The sequence below is a fragment of the Symphalangus syndactylus genome, chromosome X (genome assembly GCF_028878055.3).
Source record: "Symphalangus syndactylus isolate Jambi chromosome X, NHGRI_mSymSyn1-v2.1_pri, whole genome shotgun sequence".
Lineage (NCBI taxonomy): Eukaryota > Metazoa > Chordata > Mammalia > Primates > Hylobatidae > Symphalangus > Symphalangus syndactylus.
The window spans coordinates 21751889-21760533 of NC_072447.2; the positions used below are offsets into that span (position 1 = coordinate 21751889).

General features: G+C 39.3%; 1 pseudogene; it reads right to left on the bottom strand.

The window, feature by feature from the left end:
• Nucleotides 1-4330: 4330 nt before the first annotated feature.
• Nucleotides 4331-6356, bottom strand: LOC129475253 (syncytin-1-like; annotated as a pseudogene).
• Between the last annotated feature and the right edge of the window lie 2289 nt (nt 6357-8645).

An 8645-nucleotide genomic window follows, 5' to 3' on the forward strand; every position in this document is an offset into this window, starting at 1 on the left:
ACCAGAAGCAGTAATCAACCAGAATCCTCTGAGAAAGGGATTTCAGATTTTATGGTCAACCAGGCAAAATTAAAGGTATCCATGTATCCTGGTGATTTTTTTAAGTCAACATTAAAGAAAAGAAATCCTATAATTTCGCTGGCAGAATAAAAGTATCACATGAAGATTGTACAAAGTGGGAAGAATAATCAGACTGCTCCTTTTTAATAGTAAATTCCACAGCATAATATAGCAATCAATAGAATTATGAGAACTGATGACTGTGACATAGATTCAATACTCATTTAAGATACTCATTTATGAGTGATAAAAACATTCTTACAAAGGAAGGTAGTTATAAAGTTTAACAGCCACATTTTTGTCCTGAAGGCTACTTAAAGAATCTCTGCAACTTCTGGTAGATCCAACCACTCATTTTTTCAATCCTAAACTTCAGTAATAAGATGGGGATAAAGAAGATATTGATCCATAGAAACTAAGACACAAAGACAAGTCAATAGCTGATGAAGGGTGAGTATTAATATTTTTGGAAGCTAGAAAGCATGTGGGCATATTGTAACTCACACGAATAGACTGAAGCTGAAACTCATCCTAAAGCAGCATTTGATAACCTCCAAAGGCTCAAAATTTAGACACAAAGATAACTCTCTAAGTAAGGGTGCTTAGTTGGACTAATGGTAAGGTTGATCAAATGTCTGTCTATAAAGTAGGTAGACATCTGAATCACCTGATCCACTCTGCGATTCTGGTGTAAATCTAGGAAGTTTGCCCTCTGGACACTCAGAACCAAAAATAGTCTGGATTCAAGACGGCAATACAATGGGACTTAACTGAAAGTCTACATTTTAAAAATAGTGAGTGCAATTGTACATATATTTGATCAGTTGGAGTTGTCTCAGGGCTCATTGATGTTCTTTTCTTTATTAGATCCTGTTTTTCTCTTTGTGTTTCATTTTGCATAGTTTCTATTGCTGTATTATCAAACTCACTGAACTTTTCTTCTGTAATGTTTCTAATTGGCTATTAGTTCTATCTACTGTATTTTCATCTCAGACACTACAGTTTCCATCTCTGTAAATTTTATTGGGTTGCTTTTATATCTTCTAAGTCTCTGCTTTTTGAGCATATGAAATACATGTATAATAACTATGTTTAATGTCTTTTTCTGTGAATTCTAACTTGTATGTCAGTTTCTATGGGTTAGTTTCCATTGATTATTCTATCATTTTGTTCTTCTTTCTGGAAAGTTTCTTCTGATCTATCTTGTACGTGAATATGAACAAATGATAAAACTGACTTAAAGCTATTATTGCCATCATTATTATTAATGCAACCTTATTTTAGTCATCAGTATTGAAATAAGGATTTCCATGATGTAAGTAATAGTACAAGAAAATGTTTGCTGCCATAACATATATTTAATTTGTTAGAAAACATCCATTTCTACCCCACCTTCCATATAGCACCCTGGAAGGCATGTAACAGCTGAAAAATAACTTACGATTTAATTCTCGGCATGATTATTTCTTTAAGAGGGATCTATTTACTTGGATATAACATAGCGACCCCTTCCATTCATTCCCTCTGGTCTGCGTAAGCATTCTTCTCTTTTAACATCCTCAAAGTTTTATTTGATTCACAGAACAACATTGCTAACCTTAAATAATTTCAGCTCAGGACACAGATCTTTAAAAATAAATTTAATTTTATCTTGCAATGAAGAATATTTGAACATTATAATCAAAGAGTATTAGAATTTATAAAGCCAGATGGTATATGTTTAAATTACCCAAAAAGTATCATAAGTATTACGTATTACATATCTTTTATATACTTTAAGAGGAAAAGCTCATTCAGATTTTATTTTTTGCAATGACCAGTTCCATTTATTTTGATTAACTCTACGAATGGATTCTACTTTGAATCAATGTTTGTATATATGAAAAGACATCCTGCAGGTATTTTATCCAGTCTCACATCTCAGCTTACATCCTGCAATGTTTTCTTTTTCTGAGCTCCTTCAGTGACAGTGTGTGTGGGTTTGTGTGTGTGAGAGACAGTGCTGAGGGTATGTCTTTTCATGTCCCAGAAATACCCACCCATTCTTTTATCCACCTCCCTGAGGGGGACACCAGTTTCTGCTGAACTCTTGAGGCTTGCTGATTCCGGAAGCTGTTTATTATGTTTCCAATCTCCTGCCACCCTTTTTCTTGCAATCTCCACTTCCCGGATCGTTTTCTCCCCACCTCATACTTGATTTTTTCTAGTCCTCCTCTTGTAGCCCTGACAATTTTGATTTATAACATATCTTGCATGCCCTTCTCTTTTCCTTGAACTGGTAATGTATTTTCTTTATCACCCCTATTGCCCATGTCTCTGCATCTAGCTTATTTATTTCTCAGTGCCGAACACAGCCATCAAATCCCTTGTAATTTAGGCTCGGAGGCTTTTCACTCCCAATCTTTACCATGACTCCATTTTTTGTATTTCATATTTTGTTCTTAAAACTAAAAGATTCCCCAGCACGCCTGAGCACCAGCCCTGGACACCCCTCCCCACAACCCCACTCAAATTTGCTTCTCCAGGATTCTATTACATCAGTGCATTCATTTGGGGGATTTTCCTTAGTCCCATTTCCAACCCTAATTAAGTCTGCCTTGCTGCTTTCTTCTGTTCAGTCTCATCTCCATAGACTGATTTTCAGTTCCAAGTGCTCCAGATGGAGCCATACACCTGCACTTTGATGGTGGAAATGTAAAAATGTGATGTTTGTGGCTCTGAGAATCTGGATGTCAAAATCCAAAACGTGTTCTATTGTAAAATGAAACAGTCCTCTCTCTGCCGCAACCCATTCCTCGCTTGTAAATTCTTTAAAGATTTGGACTTGAGATTCTCTTTTCTTTCCTTTCCTACTTCTCTGAAGTGATGACGTAAATAGGCCTCGTTACACATAGGAGAGTAACCTGTTATTTCTCCTATATAGGTTCCCAGGATTTGCTCCCATTTTCCTCTAATTTTCTCCCAGTTCATGCCCACTCCTTGGTTCCCATCCCGTTCTCATATCGGGATACACTACCACTACTGTGTAGACCAGCTCCTTGCAAACGTGATCAAACTCAAATGTTAAATATGAAGGTGAATGAAACACTGCTTCTCAAAACTCTTATAGTACCCACTAAAATCATTTTGAAAAACAATGTCCTTTTTTGCTTATTTTAAAGTTGGCATCTAAAATTTTTCACATGCTGAATGCTGGCAAAAGACATAATTGCCTGCATACTCTCTCTCTCTCTCTCTCTCTCTAATTAATTATATAATATTTTATTATTTATATTTTATATATTATTAATTATTAATAATTATTAATTATATAATATTTTATTATTTATACTTTATATTTTATTTTATTAATTATATAATATAATTATTTAATATATACTTATTGTATGTTAAAATATTAACATGATATATTAATCTTTTAAATGTTTAATTAAATGTTTAAATTAAAATATTGGACCTGCAGATTCAGATCATTCTATTTATGAAATCCTGACTAATTGAACTCATACATATCCCTTAGGACATTTGCTCTTAAGGTTTAGTGCCTATTCCAAACTCCATGAGTCTAGAAATAGTTGCTGAATTATTATTATTATTAATTTTGTAAGTGTAGCCGGCAATGCATTCTTTTGAAAAATTATTATTCAAAGTCCACAGTTGACATTAACATTCACTCTTAGTGGTGTATATTCTATGGGTTTTGACTAATGTATAATGACATGTAGCCATCATTACAATATCAGACAGAGTAGTGTCACTGCCCTAAACATCCTCTGTGCTCTACCTATTCATCCACTCTTCTCTCTCCCCAAACTCCTAGCAAGCACTGATCTTTTTATTGTCCCCATAGTTTTGCCTTTTCCAGAATGTCATCTAGCTGGAATCACAGTCTGTAGCCTATTCAGACTGGCTTCTTTCACTTAGTAATATGTGCTTAATGTTCCTCCATGTCTTTTCATGGCTTGATAACTCATTTCTTTTGAGCACTGAATGATATTCCAATGTATTCATTTGCCTACTGGATGATATCTTGATTGTTCCTTAAGTTTTGGTGATTATGAATAAAGCTGTAATAAACATCTACGTTCAGGTTTTTTTTTTTTTTCAGTTGCAAGATTTAATAGAGTGAAAACAGAGCTCCCATACAAAGGGAGGGGACCCAAAGAGGGTTGCCATTGCCAGCTCGAATGCCTGGGTTTATATCCCAATCCTTGTCCCTCCTGCTGTGCTCTCAGGCAGTAGATGATTGGCTATTTCTTTACCTCCTGTTTTTGCCTAATTAGCATTTTAGTGAGCTCTCTTTACTATCTGATTGGTCGGGTGTGAGCTAAGTTGCAAGCCCCATGTTTAAAGGTGAATGTGGTCACCTTCCCAGCTAGGCTTAGGGATTCTTAGTCGGCCTAGGAAATCCAGCTAGTCCTGTCTCTCAGTCCCCCCTCTCAACAGGAAAACCCAAGTGCTGTTGGGGAGGTTGGCCAACGACTGCTCTAACTGCTTCCTGCTGAATTGGGGCGTAGTAGGGGTTGTGCAGTTGAGATTTTCTCAGGAGGGATGCCTTCAATGTCATTAACATCAAAGCATGGGCTAGCAGGCTGGTCCAGGGGTCTGTGGTAGATCTTCGTTGTGGACTGCATCTGGGGCTCCATTTGAAGAACGATTTGTAGCTCTACAGTTTTGATTCTGAAAGAGACAAACTTAACAAGGAGGTTAAAGATACAGGGTCCAAAGAGGAGTAACAATATTATAGCTGGTAGAGATCCTAAGAAGGGAGAATCCAGAGCATCCACTGGCTGAGGAAGCCCCAGGGTCTGGTGTTTTGAAGCTCCTCTGCTCGATGTTGTATTCAATCTCGAATTTCTTTAAGTTTCTCGGTGACGATTTCGGATTGATTAACATAATAACAGCATTCTTCCCCTAAAAATAAACAGGTTCCCCCTCTTTCGGCGGTTAGCAAGTCTAAAGCTCTTTGATTTTGAAGGACTACTGCTGCTAGGGAGTTAAATTGATCTTGCAAGGTGACCAGGGAGTCGGCGACCCATTCCATGTCACCATTTAGTACTTGAGATAGTTTGTAATAGAACTGAGTAGAGCTTGTGATACCGCCGATGTCAGTACCTAGTCTGCCTAGCACTCCTGCTCCGATAACAGAAGGAAGAATGGGTACTCTTGTTGCTGGGCTTAGGTACGACATGATTGTATAAATCTTGTTCAGTGTAAATGGTCATAGGGGACACTAAGAATGAGAGGAAGCACATAGATTCTGAAGGGCCATTCAAACAACGATAGGCTGAGGTACCACAGACAAAAAATATTCCTGAGGGTAGGCATACTATTTATGTGACAGGAGTTACCCACCTGATGCATTGGGAGTTGGCTGTGTCTATAGTATTGTTAAATTTTACACAGGTGAGGTTTGAGGTATGGGTTATCTCCAGATTGGAAACAAGAAGTCCTACTAAAATGGAAGTGGTGTTTATTTTTGTGCTGGAGTTGTTCCATTGTTCGGGTACAGGGATTGAATGTATGGCCTGAAGTGCAGGGGGAAGCACATCCAACAGTTAGTAGGGTTTTGGGCCAAAACGTTATGGAGCCTAGTGAGGGTAGTATTAAATAAGCTTACCAGGCAAGTATGGGTATGGAGGGTTTCATGTAGTTTTGAGAGATCTAGTCCTTTGTAGGGGCTAGGGGTACTATGTACCCAGGTCAGTTGGGAGATTACTTCCTTTACATGTTTTTCTCTTGCCTGATCTTGAACTCCACCCCCATCAGACATACCGGTATGGGTGAAGTAAGTCCAACAGACAGTGGCTCCAAGTCCTCCAGGACAACTAGGATTAATCATTTTCCCTGTCCAATAATGAGTATTTGCATGCATGCAAAGAGTGGCAGAGTTATAGCAGTTGCGGGGCTTATGGGTGTGGGCGGTGAAGGTGGGGTTTCCTTTAGATAAACTCATATACATTGGGACATCAATATTTCTGGGAAGCCGCATTCTTCAGGAAACGCTTGGTAAGGGGAGCTACTGGTTGTACAGCAGCATGGAGAGGGTGCAGTGAGAGTGAAAGGGGGTATTGCCTTTGGTAGGGAAAGGAGGCAGAATCCTTTAGTTTAACTTGAACAGGACGGGCATTCTTTGCTCGTCCATATTGTCCTTCTGTTGCCTAGACTTCAGGATTAATTCCTTCCTCAAGCAGGGGACAACAAATGGGTGTGCCTTCTCCTATGTTCAGGTGTATAATGATCCCTGCTTTTGCTAGAATGTCTCTCCCTAACAAGGGAGTGGGGCTTTCAGGCATGATTAGAAAAGCATGTGAAAAGAGTAAAGTTCCCCAGTCACAACTTAGTGGCTGGGAGAAGTATCTAGTGACTGGCTGCTCTAGGACCCCTTGGATAGTGACAGATCTGGAGGACAGTTGTCTGGGACAGGAAAGTAAGACTGAGAAGGCTGCACCAGTGTCCAGGAGACAGTTAACCTCCTGGCCCTCAATGGTCAAGCATACCCAGGGCTCTGTGAGGGTGATGGCATGGGCTGGCGCTTGCCCTGGGCACCTTCAGTCCTGCTGCTGGATCATCTGGTTAGTGGCTTCTGACTCAGAGGACCTTTGTCCCCTGAGGCAGTGGGCCTTCCAGTGTTTCCCTTGACATAAGGGGTATGGACGAGGGGGCAGCTTATTTCTATTTGGACAATCTTTTTTAAAGTGTCCTTGTAGACAGCACTGGAAGCAAGCCCTATTAGGCATTCGATTTGCCCAGCTATTCCCTTTCCCAGAGCCTCCAAAATCCGCTTGCCTGAGGGCCATGACTAAAGTGGTGGCCCTTTGTTTTTATTTTTTTATTTTTTATTTTTTTTTTATTATACTTTAGGGTTTTAGGGTACATGTGCACAATGTGCAGTTTTGTTACATATGTATCCATGTGCCATGTTGATTTCCTGCACCCATTAACTCGTCATTTAGCATTAGGTGTATCTCCTAATGCTGTCCCTCCCCCCTCCCCCCACCCCACAACAGTCCCCGGAGCGTGATGTTCCCCTTCCTGTGTCCATGAGTTCTCATTGTTCAATTCCCACCTATGAGTGAGAACATGCGGTGTTTGGTTTTTTGTCCTTGCGATAGTTTACTGAGAATGATGTTTTCCAGTTTCATCCATGTCCCTATAAAGGACACGAACTCATCATTTTTTATGGCTGCATAGTATTCCATGGTGTATATGTGCCACATTTTCTTAATCCAGTCTATTGTTGTTGGACATTTGGGTTGGTTCCAAGTCTTTGCTATTGTGAATAGTGCCGCAATAAACATACGTGTGCATGTGTCTTTATAGCAGCATGATTTATAGTCCTTTGGGTATATACCCAGTAATGGGATGGCTGGGTCAAATGGTATTTCTAGTTCGAGATCCCTGAGGAATCGCCACACTGACTTCCACAATGGTTGAACTAGTTTACAGTCCCACCAACAGTGTAAAAGTGTTCCTATTTCTCCACATCCTCTCCAGCACCTGTTGTTTCCTGATTTTTTAATGATGGCCATTCTAACTGGTGTGAGATGGTATCTCACTGTGGTTTTGATTTGCATTTCTCTGATGGCCAGTGATGAGGAGCATTTCTTCATGTGTTTTTTGGCTGCATAAATGTCTTCTTTTGAGAAGTGTCTGTTCATGTCCTCTGCCCACTTTTTGATGGGGTTGTTTGTTTTTTTCTTGTAAATTTGTTTGAGTTCATTGTAGATTCTGGATATTAGCCCTTTGTCAGATGAGTAGGTTGCAAAAATTTTCTCCCATTCTGTAGGTTGCCTGTTCACTCTGATGATAGTTTCTTTTGCTGTGCAGAAGCTCTTTAGTTTAATGAGATCCCATTTGTCGATTTTGGCTTTTGTTGCCATTGCTTTTGGTGTTTTAGACATGAAGTCCTTGCCCACGCCTATGACCTGAATGGTATTGCCTAGGTTTTCTTGTAGGATTTTAATGGTTTTAGGTCTAACATATAAATCTTTAATCCATCTTGAATTAATTTTTGTATAAGGTGTAAGGAAGGGATCCAGTTGCAGCTTTCTACATATGGCTAGCCAGTTTTCCCAGCACCATTTATTAAATAGGGAATCCTTTCCCCATTTCTTGTTTTTGTCAGGTTTGTCAAAGATCAGATAGTTGTAGCTATGCGGCATCATTTCTGAGGGCTCTGTTCTGTTCCATTGATCTATGTCTCTGTTGTGGTACCAGTACCATGCTGTTTTGGTTACTGTAGCCTTGTAGTATAGTTTAAAGTCAGGTAGCGTGATGCCTCCAGCTTTGTTCTTTTGGTACAAAAATCACAAGCATTCTTGTACACCAATAACAGACAAACAGAGAGCCAAATCATGAGTGAACTCCCATTCACAATTGCTTCAAAGAGAATAAAATACCTAGGAATCCAACTTACAAGGGATGTGAAGGACCTCTTCAAGGAGAACTACAAACCACTGCTCAATGAAATAAAAGAGGATACAAACAAATGGAAGAACATTCCATGCTCATGGGTTGGAAGAATCAATATCGTGAAAATGGCCATACTGCCCAAGGTAATTTATAGATTCAATGCCATCCCC